We start from the raw sequence: 24256 nt of genomic DNA on the forward strand, positions 1-24256 counted from the left end.
TTGCTAAGATAAGTAGAAGGGAGACCAAATCCTTTCTTAATTTTTTCTGAGGACAGCTGATCAAATCTACCTCGTCTTAAGAAGTTATTTACCTGAAGTAGGAACCTTGTCCATAAGGGAAGGAGGCAGGGCTCTCAAAATGTCTTGTAAACTTTTTGAGTCTAATATGCTGAACTGCAAATTTAATCCACTGAAGTGGTTTCATGCAAACACTCCTCTCAAATTCCTTTTGTACAAAATCTTGATGCATAATGTATAGAGTCTGAAAATGGATTAAGCTACATTTGGAGATGGTTTGAGTGGTTTTTTTTTTTTAAGCAAGCAAAAACAAGCGATTTTTTATTGTTGCCTTGTTTAACCCTTCCTGCTCGAGCAATCACACATAGATTGTGTCTTCTCAAAGCTGCCTTCCACACAATGTCTCTTGGTTGTTGTTTGTTTTTTTTTTTTCCTGTCAAAAAGTTTGAAATGTAAGAAGTTTTAATTAGAAATGTAAAGAGTGAATTAGACTCATTTCCCGACTCAAGCAAGCAAATAGACCGGTAAAACCTTCTGATTTACTTCTGGAAGATAATTTAGCAACCGAGTAAGCAAATGAGTGGAATCTTACTGAATAAAATGTCACCAGGTATTCCTGGATCTTAACTACCCTGAGGACTGTGGCCATAGATGGAATGCTGGGTCTGTATGTTGTTGGAAGATGGTGTGGTAAATGCTCAGAGACACATGTCTACCAGTGCCAGTCAGGGCCCAAATGGTGGAAAAGGAGACAGCCAGGGGGAATTGCTGAAGCTTTGAAAGGAATCACAGATACTAGGAATCTCATACACTTCAATGAGTCAATATGTTTGTAATGCTCTGTTTCATCATTTGCTTATTTTTACATATCGTTTGAATATTATGTAAATTGTACTGAAAAGAGAATTGTGGCTAGAATGAGATTTGGGCTGAAGCCATGAGTTTGACCCAATGTAGTTGTGTGACCTTAAAACCATTGCTCTTTCTGGGTTCCATTTCATCATCTGTCAAATAAGGAGAACCACCCTCCCTCTAGCTGCCCACCTGCATCTGGGCCATTGGGAGAGCAAATGAGATGGGTGGGAAAGTACTTTGTCAAGTCTCCAGCCTTGTGGACATGGCTGAATTCTCTTCTGTTTTGGGTTAACTACTGTCTTCTGAGAAAATGGTGGCATCCTTGGCTCTTCTGCCATATCCTTCTTCACCAGCTTCTCCAAATCCAAGTGTGAAAAGAACAGGTAGTTCTCAGACTTGCAGCTGCTGAACAGCTGGCTGCTCCGGGGGCTCCGCATCCTGGGTCCCAATAGGAGTTTTTATGCTTGCACAAGGCTCCACCCATGACTCTTAAAAACGTGGCTTCAGATTAATACAGAGAACCAACACCCCCCCAAACCCGACATTTCCTGCCGTCCCCATTCTGAATCCTCGCCTGGACCCACCTTGTTCCTGACCTCATGACTAGCCTTTCTGCTATTATTTACCTTGCCTCTCCTGCTTCCAGACCATTCCAGTTATCTGGTTTGGGCCTTTCGAATCTCTTCTCCATCGTGATTCAAATGATTCATTTACTCACACTCCCTTTACCTTGTGCCCAGCACCTGACACCCCAGGCCAAGAATGGGACACAGAAAAAGAGCAGGTTTTATTGGCAGGTGTAAAAATTGAGATGCACCTCCCAAAATAGGCCATGTAAAGGTTTCTGCCAGCACTACAAACATTTTCTCTTTTGGACCTACAGACTCAGAACAACTGGACAATTTCAAATTCTGTGGGGGAAGACAACAGAGGAAAAAGGATAGTTTTTTCCCCAATTCACCTCCTCTTCCTACTTTAAATGTTAACACACACTAGCATATGAGAAAACACAGAGGAATCATATCCTGTTTGTGCTTCTCCATATAGAACTTGATTTGTTGGATGCAGTGTCGAATGGGAAGGGAAGACTAATTTAAATTCAAATTCATTCCCCATGACTTCACAATAATATGGACTTTACTAAACATTTTTTTTTTTAAATTTCTACAATGTAGTAAGAGCAAGACAATGCCTGTCTTGTTCATTGGAATATTTTTAGGACCCAGCACGCAGAAGGTGTTTAAAAAATATTTGTTGCCTGAATGAATACATAAGAAGAAAAAACAAAGTAATATTTGAAAGATTTCTTATTATCTGATGCTGATAGAGAGTAAAGTGAATGATTTAGAGAACAAGTATCCAGCAGTACAGCTCGCTAATACCTTTTAAAATGTGTTGATACTCATAAATCCAAAATAAACGACCGGTAAAATCACTTAAGAAGAAATAATACCCATTTAATCAGGCTTCCAGAGGAAAGTCTCAGGAAAAAGCTGAGAATATCAAGAATTATTAAATCCCTTCCAATTCAATCACTGACCGATCACAGACACGCCGCATGTCCCTCTGCCCGCAGGGCTGTCACATTCGGCAGTCCTGTTCAGCCCTTCGTTATAAAACTCCCAAATTACAGCCACCTCCTGGAGCCAGAGGGAAAGGCTTTGGATCAGCTGCAAAGCGTAAGTCCTCTTAGAGGTCTACCCAGCACGCTTTTCCACATTCCACAGAGGGATCTTCAATCAAGGGGGAGAAATTGAACACATCACCCACATCCTAAAGCCAGCATCTTCAAAGTCTTACACACGGCTTTAGCTTCAAGTCAAAGGGCTCTTCCTCTGGCAAATAAAATTCAAGTCAAAGGGCTCTTCCTCTGGCAAATAAAATTCAAAATACTGTGAAATGCCTGTCTGTGCTTTATAATCCTGTTGAAGTTTTTGGAATTTAACAGTGTTCTGGTACCTTCCATTCCATCCTGGATTTTACCGCTTAGTCTGCTAATGAGAGTTACTTTACCTTTCTCAGAGTTTGATTAAGGTCCTGAGGGTGGTAGTAAAATGGATCCATCTTTTTGTTACAAACTCAATTAGCAGAAGTTGGAATTGCTCTCTTCAACAAAGTTAAATAAATTGTTAATGAGAAATTTACCTTCACTTGATTCGTTAGTTGCCTTATTAGCTTGGAGTCAACACTATTAAAGGAGAAGATGTTTATTAAAGCTTAAGGTGTTTGCTGGATTGAATGTTAAAAAGAAGATGGCAGGATAGCAATGCTGACTGCCTGCTTCCAAAACCCAGAGGGGTTTCCATGATCCATCCAAAATGAGCAAATTTGAGCCTTCATTTGGGGTCTCCTCATCAGGGAAATAGAGATGTATCTGATAGGTAAAAGTGCCACACACCTATGGGTAGCATCTAAAGCTTCTCTTTTTGGCCACTGTGATGAGATGGTTTTCTAAGCCGAATAGACACTGGCCTGAAGGAAGGCCACTCAGTTGCAAGTGAGTCTGAACACCTTTCCTCCTCTGGTAAGGAGGGAACTAAAACACGTTGGAGGAGGTCATCAAGGGGACATGACCACTCATTGACCTGTGAACGGGACCCAGACAATCAAAGTTTCCTCAATCCCTCCCCTGTCCTTGGAAGGAACATTCTACCCACCGTCCCCACACTGGGAGCCAGTTTCAAGGAAGTAGCCTTGAGAGAGCAATGTGTTGTTGAGACCATCTGGACAGTGTATGTGAGTGAACCCAGCTAAGACCTCTATATAAACGTTGAAGATTCTGGCAGGGGGGTACAGAGATCTACTTATTTTGCAACTTGCCAAGACAAGCCTCATATGTAAATTCCCTTGTTTATTAAACCTTCCACCTACCAAGCTGGAGTGGTCTACCACCTTCTTGATTCTCTCCTTGCCCTTCTTGTATGGGAGCCAGTTTTCAAACCACCACCCCACCATAAATGTCAGGGGCATAGGAGAAGGAGGCTATTTACTCAAGGCTATTTACAAGCAGATCTTAAAACCACCTACCCAAAGAAAACCATAATGTCTCCCTGATGTGACATTTCTAAATCCCTCACCTTGATAACCAAGACCAGCTCTACGCATAGTTATGAGGTCAGTCATTGTTGTTTTCAGCCCCTTCTCCATTTCCTTCTTAAAAATACTCCCCTACACCCTCACCATGTAGCCCCTCTGCTAGAATCTGCAGGCTGGTTCGCTCTAGTCCATCTCAATGCCTTCATGGTCATTGGATGGCCCTGCAGAGGCTGACAAGCTAAATGGTGTCATTTCCCAGAGTGGCCTACAGCTTAGGTTCCACACGAGACCTAGCTTCAACCAAGCGGACACTCCCCCAGGAAATATGGAAGTAGACTTCGAAGTGGAGGCCATACTCTTCTACTTCTTCTAGCCAGTAAGTGTGGAGACATATGGGAAATCTAACAAAAGCCCCGGGGTCCAGACCTTAGCCCTGCGGTTACTGAGAGGCAAGCCAAGAAGGGCATCTGTTTTGTTGCTGTGGGCTGGGACAGACACAGTGAGGTACAAGAGCCAGCTGTTGAAGAGGTAACTTTCTTCTTTACCCACTGGATCGTGGCAGCAGCTGCCTCTGGGCCTCAGTTCAGAGGTGTTGTTCTAGAGTGTGATTCCTGGAAAGTCTGCTGAAAGCCTTTCCCCCAGCTTTTCTCGGGGTTTTTGTAAACTCCTTATTCCTGGTTTGAAATCCATTTCTGCTAAAAATAGCTAGACTGAATTCTGTTACCTGTAACTAAACTCCGACAAAGATGCTTCTTTCCTACATAAACAACCAAGTGCCTTAATGCTGGCCTCCCAACTTCTCAGATGAAATGAGTTGATAAATTAATTCACAATAATGTAGTGAGTAACTACTAAAGTAATTTCTTTTACGTACTTGCCTCAACCCAAGCCAAAAGATTCTAATGGTGAATTTCCAAACATGAGTCGTTTACAGTGCTGATGGGAATTTTTTGTTCCTAGATGGGGAGGCAAAGGTTTTTTAAACTGTAAAGTAGCTGTTGCTAGTTGTTAATGATGACAGAGATGATAATGATAGTGGTGATGTCTAAAAGCGTGAGAGCGCAAATCTAACTTGTGAGGCTCACTCGGCTGATATCCCCAACCTCCCCTACACCCACTCAATCCTCTAACCAGGGCAGGAAACACCATGGTCACCACCAGCTTCTCACCCCTTGCCGCAGACCTCTCAGAGGGATTGCTCTGTGAAGTCATGACCATCCTAAGAGAGAGAACACATGCATCAGAAGGGGATGAACAAGAATCTTCCCGAAAGTCAAGAACATACTCTCAGAGAGAAGACAAAGACTCAGGCAGGTAAAGAACGGGCATTAGGGTGGAGAGATGATTGATGATGTTTGTCTGCACAGCCACAGAACTTTCTGGAACAGCCAGTCTGTAGAGACGCTCTCCCGACACTTATGGAGCCCATGGTACCGGGGAAAACAGGGACTGCCACTTTTGATCATTTTCTGTGCCTCAGACTTTCCTCCATTAATTTCATTCACTCAACAAACACTTTGCTTGTGTTTTTGTTGTTATTGTAGATACTGGTGAATAAATTTGATTTCCTAATCCTTTATAGGGGGAGCCAGATGTGACACCAACCAAATATGACACTCACACGGACTTTTCTCAATTATAGTTGAGGCCAGTACTACAAAGAAAAACCACAGTACACTGCCTGACGCTGGAAGGGGAGTTGGCATAACTAAGTTCATGGGACACTTTCCAGAAGAAAAGACATTCCAGCTGAATCTTAGGGGCTGAGCACAACTTAGGTTGAGGGAACAGCACAAGCAAAGGCCCTGAGGTTGGAGGGAGCATAAACCAAGGAGGTACACATTATTATCCCCACTTTACACAGGAAGCAACAGAGACGTAGAGAGATTAGGTAACTCCCTAAGCTTATGCAGAACGTGGGGCGGTAGGAACCCAAAGATAGCCTCCTTACATATAATCCAGCTTCCGTGAGAGGCAGAGACAAAAATACCAGGCAGGCTTTAAAAACAATTATCAGGAGACCCTCTCAAGCCCTTCAAGGCCACCCCTCCTCTTGAAGGAGCTGAGGACAGATTTTCATTTTCTCACTCGACTGGGCTCGAGACTAAATTAAATGAAAAACCTGCTATTTCAGACGCAAAAGTCCTGGGTGCTTTTCAGGAATGAAACCATCTTCCCTCCTCCCCGGGGCCTTTCATACCATTATGGTGCAGTCCCAAGCTATCAATGATAGTAAAAAAACGGGGCTTTGCGGTAGAGGAAAGAGGCTATTCACACTGCTCCTGATTTCTATAAAAGAAAGATCTTTTGATCTTTGAAACAGTCAAAAGGGTAGTTTGATCTTCCTCAAACTCATTTATTTTAGATTCTTGCAAATTTCTTTTCTGTAGGTTTACTTCCTTAGAAAACTCAATATTCAATTGAACAGTGACTTTTATATATTGAAATGCAATATTGAATAGCTGAGGCCTAATAAATGCCATCCTGGCCATATAGGATATTTTAAAAATCATAAAAGGGCCGATTGAGCGCGATCCAGGCAAAGATGACAAAGCGAATTCAATGCTTCTTTTGAAAATGAGTCATGGTCAGAAATACTCACTTTGACCAAAAGCATTTCTTTGAATGCCAGAGGTAAATTTGCTCACTTTCATTTTCTGCCTGGATTTCAAGTCGGCCCTGCAGAACTGAACAAAATCAACTCCGAGAGTCCCTGGCAGCTGTCCCAGATGTAAATGTGAACAGGATCGTGAGGTTGGGCCTATTCCCTTCAATGTCTCATTTTCAAATTATGTAGATGATATTCGAATAGGAATTGATCACACTTTGTATATTTTTTCAGGCAGGAGTAAATCATTGCTATTTTCTGCTGCTTTAACATACCCCAGGACCACCCTTTCTTTTACGTAGGCAAAGGATGTTTTATTATCATGAGCCTCCAAAGTACTGGCAAAGGGAGAGTCTGACATATGTTCCCAGTCATGGGGTACTCGGGGGAGGACAGGCACAACATACTCAATCGATTAGCCAAAAGGAACAGCCTTTGATGTCAGGGAACCTTTCCAAATTTCATTTAAGACTCAAACAATCTGTGGGAAATCAAAGTTCTCAATCAGAACCTCTGCCCCACTCCTCTGGGTGCAGCCGTGGCAGGAGGAACTTTTGTTTTAACTATTTGTAGATGATGACTCAGCCTGAGGATGTGTCCGTCCCATGGCCCTTTCGACATTAGGCTCGTCAAGAAGACGGATAACTTCATTCTCCACTTTCTTTTTGTCACGTGCGCTTTTTCCCTCTTGCGTGTATGTTTCAGGAAAATGCACATTAGCACTGCCGGAGAGTCCGTTGTGCAGAAGGCCCTCCTCAGTGTGACCTTCTTAGGTCCGATCGTGTAAAGTATTACAGGAATGCCCTACATTTTGCAGACTCGCAGTGTCAGCCAAAAGGCGGATCTGAATCGGGAGAGGAACCAGGCCCAGGAGAAACAGGATGGCCCATGAAATGGGAATGATAACCATCGGGAAGGAGATGAGGGAGAAAAAGGACAACTCAAAGATGCATGGAAGACTCTGGCTTTCACTCTCAGAAATAGCAAAGTCAAGAGGAGGATCCGAATGTGGTGTCCGTTTAGAGATCGATTTTGCATAAATTTGATTTTACATGGTTCTTTGGATATCCAGCCAGAACTGTGGAATCTCAGGCACTGCCTATGAGCCTGGATTACTTTGGTATTCAGAGGCGGAAGTTTCTCCTATAAACAAGAACATGAGAACTTTCCAGAAGGAGATTCCTGAACCTTCACCTGCTCTGCACTTGGTCAGACCACATCCAGGATACCACACCACCTTCAGTATGGAAATTACAAGAAGGTAACACGTCTAGACAGCAGTTAACACCCTAGAGATGTTTAGCGCAAGAAAGGATGACTTAGAGAAGATAACACCAAAGATCTGTCATGTGAGGAGGGATTTGATGGGCCCTTTTCTAGGAGGGATTGTCCGTGGGAGCTACTGGGGGTGGGAAGATAATCTTCACAATTACAGAAATCCCAAGTAATGCCTTGCTAAAGTAATAGGTTTCCTATCATCCTTCCTATCCTTTGAAGATTGCCTTCACCTGGAAGGGAAGTTGTTGAAGAAGGAACTCGCACATTCCTGGATAATATCGAAACTGTAAGGGACCCTCAGTTGTCCACATGTCAGTATACCCAACTGTCCATGGGGTATAAGAAAATCCTGAAAATCTCCCTAGGGCTTGCTGCCCTACCTGCAAGTAGACACTTTCCTTATGGTGTCAGGACTTCAAGAAAGATCTTTGGAAGCTGATTACAAAAGTGGCTTCAGTATCTCAGTCTTTTGATTTGAGTCATTTTCCATCTTGAGACAATCAAAAACAATTCCTACAGAAGAAAGCTTCTCTTGATTCAGCAATCCCATTCTGGGTATATATCCAAAGGAAATAAAATCAGTATCTTGAAGAAGTAGCTGCACTCCCATGTTCATTGCAGCATTGTTTACAGTAGCCAAGATAAGGAAAACAATCTAGGTTCTGTTGATGGATGAATGGATAAAGAAACCATGATGTAGATGAATTAGGTATCAATAGATACATAGGTATACAAATAATGAAATATTATTCAACCATAAAAAAGGAAAGGAAAGCCTTCCATTTGTGATAACATGAATGAACCTGGAGGACATTATGCTAAGTGAAATAGGTCTGACACAGAATGACAAATATAATCTCACTTAAGTGTGCAACAAAACAGTTGAACTCCTAGAACTCAGGATTAGAATGGTGCAGGGGCTGGCGGTAGGGGAAAGGGAGAGATGTACAACTTGCAGTTATAAGATGGTTAAGTTCTGGGGAGCTAATGTATAGCATGGTGATTAGAGTTAATGATGTGGTAGTGGAGACTTGAAATTTGCTAGGAGAGTGGATCTTAAGTGTTCTCATAACCAAAAATATTTAAAAAAGAAGTATCTACGTGAGGTGATGGACATGTTAATTACCTCATTTGCATTATCATTTCACAATGCATACGTATATCAAACTATCACATTGTACACCTTAAACATATACGATTTTATTTGTCAGTTATACCTCCATAAAGCTAGAAAGAAATAAAAGAAAGTTTCTCTTAGGGGTGGGTAAACTATCCACAGCTTGAGAAACAATGGTTGATAGTTAATGTCCATGAAAGAACTTGAAATAGAGGATACCAAGCAGCTCAAGGACAAAATTCGGAGCCGAGCTAACTGAATATGCATAAACAAGCCCACACCTCTTCCTAGGGCTGTTAGTTCTCCAATTTGGGGAAAGGAACTATTTTTTTTTCTTAGAAACAAATGGGGGCTTCCTTTCATTTCCTTAGAGAACATTTTAAGACAAATTAACAAGAGAAACAAAACAATACCTGGATTTCTCGTCACTCACAGATAGGGTTCTTACAATCCAAGGGCTAGACATAAGTTAACATGTTCCAAGAGAAACATAAGATATAAAACAGGTAATTTCATTCAGGGCATGGTAATAAAAATCAAAGACAAAACGGCACCACCCACGTCTCAGAACAGGCACGTGCTCTGCATCCAGGCGAACGCTGGTTTGAGTAACACTAGTGTGACAAGATTGCCTTTGTCACTCAGTTAGCGCCTCTTGTCTCCTTTTATTCACTTTGCTGCTTTCCGGTTGTAATTTTATCAGGAGATTGAATCAAGCTGTAGACTTCTTATGGAATAACACCCCCAGACACTCACCTAAGAGTAGTTTGGGCAAAGTTGCCAGTGCCAGAAATAAAAAATGTTGGAATTGAAAGAGAAGTAGAACCAAATGGAAATCTGTAAATGGCAGAGAGGCTGCCCACCTAATTAGAGTGGCGGGGGGGAGGAGAATAATTTGCGAGGCAAGATTCTAAATACCACAAGAAAAATGGAGGAACCTGGCTTCAAATAAGTAGGACCCACTCTCCTAACAGCATTTTTCCCATGCCTCCGCCATCCTCGGTAAGACGGACCATCTGCTAATTGCTCATCGGCGAGAGTGTGTCACCAAGCAGAATGGGTTCATTGGCACAGCTATTTGTTGTACTCATTAATTCTAGGATAAAGTGAAAGAAAACCCTTCCAATACAGAAATCAACACTGATCTCAGTGGCTGCCACCCTGACATATCCAAAGATCTTCTAGGAAAGCAAGAGAGAAAGCAGCAACAAATTTGCAAAGCAAAAACATAATTTTGCTAAGCACCATTTGTGAACTAAGCAACAGGGTACAGTTTGGGGGAAATGTTCACTGATAATAAACCAAAAGCTAGATATTTGTTCCCTGAAACCCTTCTCCCCAAACTTGCTATCAGTAAAATGCTATCAAAACAAGCAAGGAAAAATACGTTCCTATTTCAATTTCTATTTCAATGCAAAATACAGCTCTCAAAATGTCAGTTTCATCTAGCCTGGCCTTTCCAAGGGTGTGTATAGTTAAACTTCAATGATTTGGAGTGTTTGGAGGAGGCTCTTTAATTGAATTTTCAGGTTAGCTGGGGGTGAGGCAGAAACCTTTTTTTCCTTTTTTGGTTCTATTAGGAATCAGTATAAGATACTGATGGAATGAAGATGGTTTTCTTAGAGATCCAAAAGCCTAGACCGGTGGACAATTTCTTGGGAAGTCATATGCAAGAAACTCCCACAAAAGAAAATACCTAATGCTTCATTGTCAAATGTCCTTGTGTCCTGAGCTCTTAGGCAGGCCTCTCGGATAGGGTCAACTGGAACCCATGCCCTAGCTCAGGACTTCTGGGTCCTCTCCCTGCCCATCTGCCTAAACCCTAATCTTATCATTAGGACATCACAGGACAAAAGGACCTTGCTAGGTCCCATGTGGAAGTGAGCCCTAAACTTTGTTACTTCAGCCTCATGAAGGGAGGAAACAGACCTTGCTTTTTACTTATAAATATAGTTCATAGAAAAACTAAATTTCACTTAATGGGCAGTTTTATGTCTTTTGCTAATTGCAATTTTGTTATATGCAGGTGACAATTTGCAGGTCACTTCTCCATATCTTTACCAGGTTCAGGGAGTGTAACACCACCTTCATCTCTGTGATTACTATCATCATAAATAAGACTTTTCTAACACATTTGGTTACCCAAAAGGCTGGTACATCCATGCTTACTATAGGGAGATGTAAAAGAAAAGGCCAGTTCAGTGGTGAGTGGGCAGTGGTGTATAGATCTAAATCATCCAAAACATCCTCCTAAAACCCTTCAAGGTTCTAAGAAGATAAGCAAAATTAATTTAATTCTAAAATAAGAACACTCTCAAAAATTAACACATTGCTAAGAAAAAAACACATTTTTGTTTACATTATGATAGTCAAATAGATTTTTATGTGACATATGAATATTTCACATATAATTGAGGCACTTATACAAACAATGGGTAAGGAATATACATTTCATTTAAAACTTGTGGTTTTAGGTTTTAAATTTAATAGGAATTAAATCTTACTCTCATTATTTTAAGATTTTGCAGTTTGTATCTTGAATTTGGTGACAATGAACAGTCATCTCTAATATAGTTGAAGCTGCAGTCTTGTTCAGGAAAACAACTCCCAAATATAACACTTCGAATGGAAAATATTGTCCATTATACAGTGATGCGCCCAATCATCCAGTTTCCAGGAATATGTTTTGCCAAAGAGCTAGGACTGAATCTGTGCCTCCCTGCTTTAATTACTTATATGCATCCATGAATCAGGGACAGAGAGCAGTTGATATATATTGTGTACATTGCCTATGGTAAACAATTACCATAGGGAGCTTCACTGGCCCTTCATCAAAGGCTTCTAGGAAAGAGAGATGTTTCTATCTTTCCATCCACAGAACCCATTCCATGGGTGGAGCCACCGCAGCACTCAGAGACCAGCATCCACCAACCATGAAGTCCAAATGGCCTGCAACTGCTTTTGATTCTCCGGCCCCGGAAGGGGGCAGAAAGTGGTCTCCAAGGAGAATATGAAGGCCTTTGTCTGCCCATTGCTGGGCATGAAGCTCATTCAGATTCAGTTCTGAGGCCCTGCTTCTATAGGCTCAGAAGCTTTGTGCTCCTTTGATATCAGAGAGCACCCTCCCAGCCCTCAGTGCATTCAGTCTCCCACAGTTCAGCCCAGAAGACCAATAGGTAAGATTTGGACATGTGGTCGAATCTGTGCAAAACTGTCACCACTCCTAGAAGGAGAATGCCAGGCATGTGCTCAGCTCCAATACAAACCAGGGCACATCCTAGAGGATGACATTGGACTTGGGGAAAATAAGTCAAAAACATGCTGGTTTTCTTGGTTCCCAATTGAACACCTAAGACAAATTACATGGATGTAAAACACATATGAAGAAGTGAAAGCATAAGACAAAGCCACAAAGGAACAAAAAGCACTAATGTCAATAATAAAAATACCATGGTATTTTGTTTTCCACTGAATTAGTCAGAACTCTATCAGTCGTTGGTGACTGACCGAAATGCAACTCAAACCAGTTGCAACCAAAAAGGGAGTTAATCTATCAGTTCATACATTTAGAAATTCAAGGAATCAGGTGCTGAATCCATGTAGTCAATGATGTCTTTATCATGCCTTCATTCTGTCACCATCTCTTAGGTGTGGTTGTTCTGTCATGGCTTCAATGATCTCTCCACAAGTCCCCAAAAAACCAGTTGTTCCATCCTTGTTTCTATTGCTTGTAACTGTCAAAGGAAAAAGAGACCCTCTCTTACCTAAGAGTTTTACCAGGAGTCCCAGGGTTACCAGCCTGAGCTGAGTGCCCATCCCTAAGCTTGTCCCAGCACCTGGGGGATGGAATATGCTTATGAGGCCTACTCCTGTTCCCAAGATGGGGGCAGCCCAACCTGCAGGACACTAATCAAAAGTGGGAAAGGGAACAGTTCCCCAAGGGAGAAGCAGAGAGGTAAAGGCAAAGTAAGGGAAAAAGGATTTCTGGTTTCATTTTATTTTGTTTTGACAAACAACAAACAACCACATTAGTTACCAAGACTCAGATGGTATTATGAAGAATGAACTTGGAAATATCCAAAATTCTCTGGCACCTCTTGGGGCCCTCTGTGGCATTTGTTTTTGAACTCAAGGATCCAAGAACTACAATCAGAAGACACAATGTGCATCAGTTATTCATTTGACAACTGTTTATTTAGTGCCATCCCAGAGCTAGGTACTGGGGATACAATGGCAAGCAAGAAATCCGCATGCGGTAAGAGGTGGGTGGGGAGTGTTAACAGTGCTTGCTTAACCAGTGTTCATCAGGGGACAGACACTGTGATCAACTTATGTACTTTTAAGGGTGTTATGGGAGCCCAAAGGAAGAAATCCTCGCTTAGACTTGGGGGACCACAGAAGGCTTCTAGAGGAAGTGAAATCAAAGCTGACATTTGAAAAACGGGTAGGAGTTTAGCTAGTTAAAGGGAGAAGTCAAGTAGTTCAATCAAAGGAAGTAGCACATGCAAAGTCCCCCAAACAAGAAAAAGTACAGTGTTTTAAAGGAACAGAAAGACTTACATAAAACCAAATCATTTATTAATATAAATACCCTCAAGGGCCAAAACTGTGTCTTACTCAACTCACTTTGGGATCTCCAGCAGGTCACTTGAATCCTCTGGGTCTCCTTCACAAAGTTGTAATAAGGATCAAAAGTAATAATGTATGTGAGCGACTTTGTGGGTTTTAACTCCTCTACAACTGTAAGGTACATGTAGAGAACTAAAAGAAACACACAGAATCATAAAATCCTGAGTGATTACGAAAGACGATTGGCTCTACAGAAGTGGGCTTCTCAAGAAAAACATGCCACAGCTTTACGATGTCTGTTTGGCCACTAAGGCCTCCTCTTACTCCCTGGGGGTTTAGTCTATACTATCGTTAGTAGATATATATCCCAGTGTCTGTAAACTATGAAGCCTGGGATCACATGTTCTCTTCATCAGCAGCCAGAAATATCACAAGAGGGAGTGGGCAGCACGGAAGAGTGTGCTCCCTAAGAGAAACAATGGAAGTGCTCAAAAAATGTGGGTTTGATGCAATATCGTGAAAGCATCACTGACAGGATAAAGGGATCCTGGGATTTTAAAAGGAAAGGAAGAGAAAGTTCGTTTGCTAATGTTCTAAGAGTTAAATCGATGAAAAAGATGTACTTGGAAGATACCTGAAAGGGGAAAAAAACCAAACAAAACAAAACTACAAGGCATGAAGTGATTTCAGCAGGTCACAAACTATGAGAAGAAGTACAGGAAATGGTGTGGGGACTTGTACTCTTAAAACGTCAACATAAGGTATGTTTAAATTGTAACCTAGGCCAGAGAGTCATGAATAATCAGTTTGTCTTGGAGAATTCTGGAATTATAAACAAAAGGATACAAAGCATTGCCCAAGGTAAATATTGACATGACTGAAGAGGAACTAGAAAAACTTTTAATGAAGCCAAAAATACTGCATCTGGGGAAGATGTTTCACATTCTTATAATAAACACTCAGATACAAGAAGTTTAAGGACGACGGGAAAGAATGATTGTCCAGGAGGTTGAAAAATTGACTTAGAACAAAGGCTTTTTCCAATTTAAAACAGTAATACTATAAAAGCATAAGCATTCATTTTTATAGCCATGTTATTTCTTAAAATAAAGATAATTCTTTCTGCCAAACACCTATTTGCCCCAAATACGAGAGGATTAGTATTCAAATCCTGAAAGAGCCACCCAATTTATGGGTGGCAGATGTGCGGTGGCTTCTTTCTCAACTCCCAGCTGCCCCGGGGTCAGGTGGTCTGGGAAGACCCTCCTTGCCGAGGCCCAGGCCCCCAACCCTACCCTGACCAACCTTCTCCTCAGCTCATCCCCATCAAGGAGAGCAAGGGAAGGACTTTTCCTCATTCCTCCAGGTTCCTACCTTCCTTCCTTCCAGAGGATGTTCAGGTAGGGTAACCTGAAACTTAGAATAAACAGAAGCCCATTATTGCTGCTTAGTGGGAGCCAGTGAAGGATCTTGTCAGCAGAACAGCACCATGGCAACCAGATCTTCAAAGCGTTTTTTAAAAATACAAGTCAAATTTCATCTGGAAACATCCCAATTACCCAATTAGACTAAGCTGCAAAGTCTTTTTAGAATAATCTCAGATCATAAGTGAGTGAATAGCTCAAACCCAAACCATCGCTTTCTGATACTCAGAAAATGCAAGTTGTGGGTACTGTATTCTGGGAGGAAGACAGTCCTTTATTAGCAGGAGAAATGAAGACAGTCTGCATTTCCACAGGGTTCTCAATGCTAACATAATACATAACTATAGCCCGTTGGGAGCCATGAGATTCTGGTTTTATTTTTCTCACCTTACAGTTGGGAAAACTAAGGAACTATAAGTAGTCTCATCCCCAACGGGACACAGAACGAGGCTGGGGTGTGGTGAATCTGGCGTTCTCTTGCTTTGTGTGTGCGTGCATGTGTGTGTGTAGCAGCAAGGAGTTGGTGGAATCAGGCCCCAAGCTCTTCCACCTCTGAGACATCTCTACCTTTCATCCCTTCTCCCCACCTTTCCCTTTGCCCGTCGGACGTTCAGTGTTGACAGCCTGGACCGATGCAATCTTCCCGCATTGCTCCTGGGCATGCCTACGAATGCACAGGTCAGATCATGGGCTCCCCTATGCTCAAAGGATCAAAGCTTCCCTGGAGCCTGAAAAAAAAAAAGTTCACTGTGCTAAGGATGGCAGTCAAGGTCTCCTCGATGTCACAGATTAATAGAATTAAAAGAATTGTCCGCTACACCCTCCCCCACCACCCAGCACACCATGAGTCACCAACACTCTATTATACCTGAGATGTTCTCTGTCAGCCTAGAATTAACTTATCTACCTTGGCTTCTTATCACTCACCCCTCAAGGCCCAGGCCCAGACCATGAAGTGTCTCCCTAATCCCTTGCAGGTGTATTGCTAAGACCTGAGAGACGCTTGCACACGCCAGGCTCAGTGCAAAAGCATTTTCCATGCACTGTCTCATTTCATCCTTATGACTATCCTATAGGATGGATACACCCGGTGATCCCATCTCATGGATGAGAAAACAGAAGCATGGAGACGAGAGGCAAGGTGGCTGTCCAGAGCACCTTCAGTCCCTCGGCTGTGTTCTCCCTCTTTGGGGGTAACGTTTGCTCTGCATGCCTACTCTACTTTGACCCTCAAAGGGAGCATGTCTACTTTGCTCTCCGCTTTTTGAAAGGGGCGAGGCACTGTGCAGAGAGCCAAGCCTCTCCGGGCCCCAGAAATGGAGATAATAACTGACTATATGGTATTGTTTTCTAAGGACCACATGAGCTACTGCATTACGAGGAAACACTTGGAACTATGCCTGGCACACAGCAGGTACTGGATGAATGGCAGATATTAATTGATTAGCTCCTGTTTCTCCAACAAGAATTGGAGCTCCTCCTTCCATCTTATCTTGGTATTCCTCAAACCTCCGAGCCGAATGGAGTGCTCTGCATAAGCTGGGCACTAGGTAAATAGCTATTCAAATATTCACGGAATTTGTCATTATGAATGGATACAATGTATCCATCTATCCTCTTCTCAGCACCCTTAAAATGAAACCCAAGGTCTCCAACCCCCCCACCAGGCGCTCTCCCCTCTGGCATCGGACTACTCGCCCCACCTCATTTCCTCCTTTCTCCCTCTCCCTCCATCACTTCAACCACCCTGTGACCACCTCGCCCTTCCTCAAATACGCCTAACATATTCCTGTCTCAGAGGCTCCGCTATAACCTCTCCCTTACTCAGCTACATTTTTCTTGGAACTTGACAGTTCCTTACAAGTCTCTCTATGCATGTATTATCTGCCCTCACCATTAGAATGGCAGCTCCACGAGGCCATCAGCTTCGTCTGCTTCCCTGCTGTGTTCCCAGTGCCCAGAAAGTGAGTGGCACAGAGCACATGTTTAGTAATGACTGAATGAATGCACGGATGAACAAGTGAATCTCCGAACCCCACAACAATGTTGAAAGGTACACGCCATTTTACAGATTAAAAACAAAAAAACTAAACAAAGATGCAGAGATATTAAGTAATTTTCCCAGAGGCACACATTTAGTAAGAGGCAACGCTGACATTTTACCCACATCTCTCTGATTCCAAAATTCATTCCAGTGTCTCCTGATCTTAAGGCACTCAGGTGCCACCTTCAAGAGATTTGCCACCTTCCACATAACATCTGAACTAATATTTACCTCGCATTTTTATTTAAGTCACTTATATCTTATGCAAATAATTTTATTTTAAAAGAAAAGCAATCATTCCCATGGAATAAATCACTCTGAAATAGATGTGTATCCATTAAAATTCAAAATACTCATCAGTGTATTTTGAAGCAGGGATAGGCCTGCTGCATTTGAAAACACAGAGCCTGCCTCTTTCTGCATACTCCTGGGGCTGGTCTTGACCCCCACCGCCCGGGGCTCAGCCTCCTCTACACCCCACAATCTGTTCGCTCAGTTCTTGCTCACTCAGCCTCCTGTTCACAAATCATTCTTCTCTTTCATGGGACATTCCTCATTGAGAGAAAGCCAGAAAGAAGCCTTTAAAATATACACCCACGGGGCACCTGAATGGCTCAGCCATTAGGCGTCTGCTTTCGGCTCAGGTCATGATCCCAGGGTCCTGGGATCGAGCCCCGCATCAGGCTCCCTGCTCTGCGGGAAGTCTGCTTCTCCCTCTCCCACTCCTGCTGCTTATGTTCCCTCTCTTGCTGTGTCTCTCTTTGTCAAATAAATAAAATATTTTTAAAAATAAATAAATAAATAAATAAAATACACACACACACACACACACACACACACACCCTGCGTGGGAAATTCAGAAGAGCCCATGAACCCTCCAGCTCCCCAAATGAAAGCAAAAGCAAGATGCAGGAGGTGGGAAGAGAGAAATTAATTGAAAACTTGAGGTTGTCAAGCCACACTGAGGAAAATCTCTCTGAGTTAAAGATCGGGGACATAATCAAGGAAAGTGGCTTCTGTAAAAGCTTGATTGGTTGATCGAAATCTCTAGTCATCCCGAAAATAATTGCCTGGAAGAAAGCACCGAGTGACCTGTCTGCTTGGGAAGGAGCATCCGCGCCGACAGCGGCCAGCCCCCCTCCAGCCGTCCTCCTCTTCTGCCCATTGGGGCCCTAACCAGGATGCACTGAATCTGCTTAAGGAGGCATAGCGCCTCATTATTTTCTGCTCCGACATGCATGCATATTTCTCATGGATGTTAATGCTCAACAATGTAGAGGAAGTGTTTGTGCTCTTTGTTTCTGCAGCTTTTTCATCTCTGTGTCAGTGTTTATAAATATTCAGTCTGTATTCCTCTTGGCAGAGCGGGAGGCAAAAGGAGGAGGGCCGCGGGCCTGCTGCGGGTGAAGCTCCTGGAAACAGTCCGGTGCAGGGGCGCTCCTCTGAGTCCCCAGAACGTCCTCCCAAGAGGGGCTTCCTCTGCCTGCACCTGCTTCCATCCCTTCTTCCTGGCACCAGGGTGCCATCAAAAACACAGATATGACCACAATTTCTTTTAGGCGAAAAGCCTTCTGTATGCTCTCCCGCCGGTGGAAGAAAACTCTGTGGTCCTCAGTGCCATGTGCAAGGCCTTTCAGGATCTAGCCCTACCTCTTCTGAGCTCTTCTCCCAAATCATTCCTGTACCAACTCAGAGCCCTTCCTGTTCTCTCACACCTCTGCGCCTGCCTGGGTTGTTCGGACAAGGCCCACTTACCTCCTCTCCTCACACCCCTTGTCCACCTTGGAAACTCCTTTTCATCCTGTAAGACTCTGCTCCGTGAAGCCTTCTTTCACCAACCCCCTGCCCAAGTCCACTGACCCGCGGAAGAGAGATGCCCAGAGCCTTAGAGAAATGTCCCCCCATTGGGGCCCTAGCCCTGTGTCCAAGGCAGGTTCATCCTCCACCTACCTCCTTAAGGAAGTCTTCCCTGATTTTTTTTTTTAACTCAGCCCACACAGATCTCCAACTTTCCTGAGTTTTTATGTTATTTAAATCTATGACACACATCTGAACACTTTTCTTCTACCACGATTTGAAGTCATGCCAAAAGTTCTGACCAAGTCATTCTCTTCCAGGATCTGTCCTGAGGAAATAATCAAAAAGTTGATTAAAGATTTATGAACACAGATTCATTGCATCATTTTTTATAATTACCAAAAAAAAGGGTGGGGGGAGAACAACCTAAGTGTGTAACAGTGGGAGGTGGTTATATAAAATATAACCATACGGCCATTAAAAATATTTTGAAGAATATATAAGGACATGGAAAAATGCCCATGAAATAATGTTAACTTAAGAAGTAGAATCTAAAGTTGCATGTAAAATGTGATCCCATGGACGCCTGGGTGGCTCAGTCATTAAGCGTCTGCCTTCAGCTCAGGTCATGGTCCCAGGGTCCTGGGATCCAGTCCCACATCGGGCTCCCTGCTCCGCGGGAAGCCTGCTTCTCCCTCTCCCACTCCCCCTGCTTGTGTTCCCTCTCTCTATCAAATAAATAAAAAAATCTTTAAAAAATATTATGATAGTTCTATCTTAATAATATTAATTATTATTAATAATATAGTTATTTGGTAATCTCACTGACTAGCCTTAATTAATATTAAAGATATTAGCCCAGGGCGCCTGAGTGGCTCAGTCGGTTAAGCGTCTGCCTTCGGCTCAGGTCATGATCCCGGGGTCCTGGGATCGAGCCCCGCGTCGGGCTCTCCGCTCCACGGGAAGCCTGCTTCTCCCTCTCCCGCTCCCCCTGCTTGTGTGCCCTCTCTCGCTGTGTCTCTCTCTGTCAAAGAAATAAATAAGTAAAAATCTTTAAAAAAAATTAAAAAATGAAATAAATAAAATGTGACCCCAGGTTTATAAAAGATTATATACATCTCTTTTAATACAGAGGTGGAATATCAGGATGAGGAGTAGCATGGATCCAGAACTGGGCTGCCTGGGGAAGTTTCATCCTTTGGTCTTGGGAATATTACTTAGCCACTCTTTCCTTTTCCACAACTTTGGGATAATAATAGCACCCTCAGGTAGGGTTACTATGCTGATTAAATTAGTTAATGTATGTGAAATGTGTGAAATTACTCCGGCACTTCACAGGTGCTATATACATATCAGTCATCTTTGTTCTGATCCACTGAAAAAATCTGCCCTTTCTGGATGATGGAACCGTTAGTGATTTTTATTTTTGCCTTTACATTTCTCTATTCTTTTTTTTCCCCCAAATCACCTATGACTTTATAGCCATTTTTTTAAAGATTGATTTATTTATTTTTAAGATTGTATTTATTCATTTGAGAGGGAGAGAGAGAGAGCACAGAGCACAGGAGCAGGGGGAGGGACAAAGGGAGAAGCAGACTTGCCACTGAGCAGGGAACCTGACCCAGGGCTCCATCCCAGGATGCTGGGATCATGACCTGAGCCCAAGGCAGACGTTTAACCAACTGGGCCACCCAGGTGCCCTAAGATTTATTTATTTTAGAGAGAGAGTACAAGCAGGGGGAGGGAGAGAGGAAAAGGGAGAGAATCTCCAGCAGACTCCCCACTGAGTGCGGAGCCCGATGTGGGGCTTGGTCCCAGGACCCTGAGCCGAAATCAAGAGTCAGACACTTAGCCGACTGAGCCACCCAGGCATCCCAGTCATTTTTTAATCTGAAAAATACATGATGTTTTTAAAGAATAAAACTCCATTTAAAATCTATGTTATTCTTGACTCCTAGGGTTCAGGCATGGATCTTTTCCTTCTCTCCTTCCTTCCTTCCTTCCTTAAGAGATAGAGATAGAATGTGCCATCAACCAATCTACATTGCCCAAACCTCTATTCTCAAGAAGAACACAACCCCTTGGACTCCGGGAAGAAAGGTTGGCCATAGAATCTAGCTGCTGGGAACAAAAGCATTGGGGACCAAAGAGAAAATGGTACTGCATCACCTGGGCAAGTTGCGAACTTAAGTCTTAGATTTAAGTCCCAGATTTCTTTTCTGCAAAATGGGGAAAAATAATTTGTGCTTCGTAAGGTAGCTGAAGAAACACATAAGCTTGAATGGGGCCTGACACATACTAGGGACTCAGGAAATGTTAGTCATCTTAGTCATGATCAAAACTCAGAATAGAGTTGCCCGGTTGACACAAGTATAATGGAAGGAACATCTTCGGCGACAGACTAACTTGGGTGTGAATCAAGCCAGGGGCAGAGGTATATATTCTTTGTTTAGTTATATTTTATCTGTCCTCCCAATTAGGTTGCAAGCCCCATAAAGGCAGGGATCAAGTGTATCACATTCAGTATGCTATCCCCAGGGCCTAGAGCAATGCCTAGAACAGGATAGCGCTCATTAAATAATTTTGTGGTAAAAGAAGGGGACAAGTGGGGCGCCTGGGTGGCTCAGTTGGTTAAGCGACTGCCTTCGGCTCAGGTCATGATCCTGGAGTCCCGGGATCGAGTCCCGCATCGGGCCCCCTGCTCAGCGGGGAGTCTGCTTCTCCCTCTGACCCTCCCCCTCTCATGCTCTCTGTCTCTCATTCTCTCTCTCAAATAAATAAAATCTTTAAAAAAAAAAAAAAAGAAGGGGACAAGTGAACACATTAACTTGGGTAAGTTACTTTAGTTGCCTTCGCTTTTACAAAAACTCAATAACAGAAGGCAAATGTGGTGCCTGATATACACTAAGTGCTCTTTCAATATTAATTTCTTCTTTCTGGCTATTCACAAGGTTAACTTTGATCAGACCCACACATTTTCTAAAATTACTTTGACTGTCTGGACAAATGCTATTCGGGCACATCTTAAACTATTATCCCTTGTGCCTGAACAATTGCTATCTGATAAAGGGAATTTTTCCCACAGAACAGAGCAAAAGAAGCTTTGAAACCAGAATTTTTATAGTTCACACCCCATGCATGCCAGACGCAAAAATCACTTTGAGGTGCTAATTGGTGACGTCAAAAATGAAAAATAAAAATGTAAAAATGCAACAGTGGGTTTTGGCAGCAAGGAGAAGAGGTTCTTTTCAATCTAAAAATGGTTGTCCTCTCAATTCTTCCTGCCTTAATTCATTTCTTAAGCAGAGGGAAAAAAAAAAAACAAAACAAAAAACTGATGATTAAGATGTGTAATGGAAAATTTTCAGAGCAGAGTGAGGAGGTGACTAGAGACCATATGTTGCCCAAGAACGGAGTCTTCAGCAAACGTTGGAGAAGAACAAGTGTTGATTTGCATACTATTAGTGACTATGTCCCAGCTGAAGTATATATCCCATTAGTACTAATGGGCATTATATACACATACAATTAAAACACCATGTAACCTTTCCTGAGACCAAAAGCAAAGGAAAAGCTGATACTACATTGCTAGGGGAAAAGAAAAAAAAAAAAAAAGGGAAGAACAAAATAAACTGTTGGATAGCATATTTCACACATGTTCACATTAGAAAAAAAAAACAAAAAATATTTTTCACCAAATTCTTAATATTAGCAAAGCAATGCGGATCCAAGAATCCTGTGTGAAATCATCCCATTTCTGTCAGAAATGCAGACTGCATCATGGCTGTGGCAATGAACAAACCTACAAAATAAGATATAATGGGCCTTGTCATTTACCATGCTTCTTGGAGGTCAACTCAAATAGTAAAACTTACAGTTAATATAATATGCAGTAAATATAAGCTCAACACTCACTAGAGTATTCAGCAAACAATACCGGCACAAAATACCAGGCAAAGTTCAATGCAATTCACCCAAGAGTGGTTTGGGCAAAGTTTTCAGTGTCCGGAATAAAAATGTGGCCATGTGCTTCCATCAGCCAGTGGTATAAATGCCAACAGTCCTGGACCATAAATTCCCACCCAAGCCAATGGTCAGGGTCCTTGGCAGTCAGAAGTTCAGAAGTCAAAACCAAAGTGAGTCAGGTCAAGGGCCACAGAGAGGCTGCCCTCAGTTATTTCTGAGAAGAGGAGGGCAAATTCAGCGACACAAGTCAAAATGAAGTTGCAGTCGACACCTGAGGAAGGTGTCCCAAGGTTTCCATAGATGTTTCCACGCATCTGGATTGGGGAAGACATAAATAGTGTGGCAACATGTGGAACAAAGCTGTGGCTATCCTTGGTCTTGGAGAAGGGCACGTCTGGCCTCAGCACGGTCAGCAATGATCTGGCTCGATGATGTGGTTGTAAACATTTAAAACATTGTGTCCAAAGGAAAGACCTGCTTGAGGACAGAGACCATATTGTAGTTTTGAGTTTCCCATAGTGCCCATCACTGTGCTTTGGTGAGATTATGAAGCTCACTGTCCATCAAACACCTACCCTCTCCTCAGCCATTATCCCTCCCCCCGACAAGTGCCCCCGTGCCCTTAAAAAATGCCACTGAGGGTCTCCGCCAAAGCCTACGAACCCAGTCAGATCCAAGTTTAAATCCCATTCAGTACTTAATAGTAGTAAACACTTCTACCATGCCAAACCTGTAAGAGGCACTATTCTAAATATTTGTACATACTAACTCCATTTATCCTCACAATAACCCAGAGGTAGATATTACTATTAGATGAAGAAACTAAGTTACAAAGACAGATGTTAAGTATCTGGCCAAAGTCACAAAACTAGCACACTGGAGCCTGGGTTCAAACCCCAGCTGTAATACTAATTAACTATGTGACCTTGGGCAAGTTACTTAACCTTGCTGAGCCCTATTCCTTCATTCAACAAATACATATTGAATGTATACTATGTGTCAAGAACTGTTCCTAGCACAAGGGATAAAGTGCTGAATAAGACAAAGATGTCTCGGGCGCTTGGGTGGCTGTCAGTTAAGCGTCTGCCTTCGGCTCAGGTCATGATCCCAGGGTCCTGGAATCAAGCCCCTGCTTCTCCCTCTCCCTCTGCCTGCTGTTCCCCGTGCCTGTGCTCTCTCTCTTTCTCTCTCTCACTCCCTCTCTTAAATAAATAAATAAAATCTTTTTAAAAAAAGACAAAGATGTCTCTTCTCTATCAGGTGAAGAATTATCAAAGACACAGGCAACACACAATAAATAGGATTATTTAACATAAGACCAATGGAAAAAATAAAACAGGTGACATGATAGAGTCGAGGGGGCAAGGCCGTAGTTAAGGTAGTTGAGGAAGTTCTCTCTGAAGCAAATAAGCTGAAATCCAAACAAAAAGCAGCCGACCTATTGGCCAAAGCCCAAGATTCCACAGTGAGACAGTTCTTGGTTGTTAGTGTTGGTTTGGGGGTAGGTGCTCTCAGATGGGGGTTAACATATCACACAAAGACCT

Source organism: Neomonachus schauinslandi, chromosome 6 (assembly GCF_002201575.2).
Source record: "Neomonachus schauinslandi chromosome 6, ASM220157v2, whole genome shotgun sequence".
Lineage (NCBI taxonomy): Eukaryota > Metazoa > Chordata > Mammalia > Carnivora > Phocidae > Neomonachus > Neomonachus schauinslandi.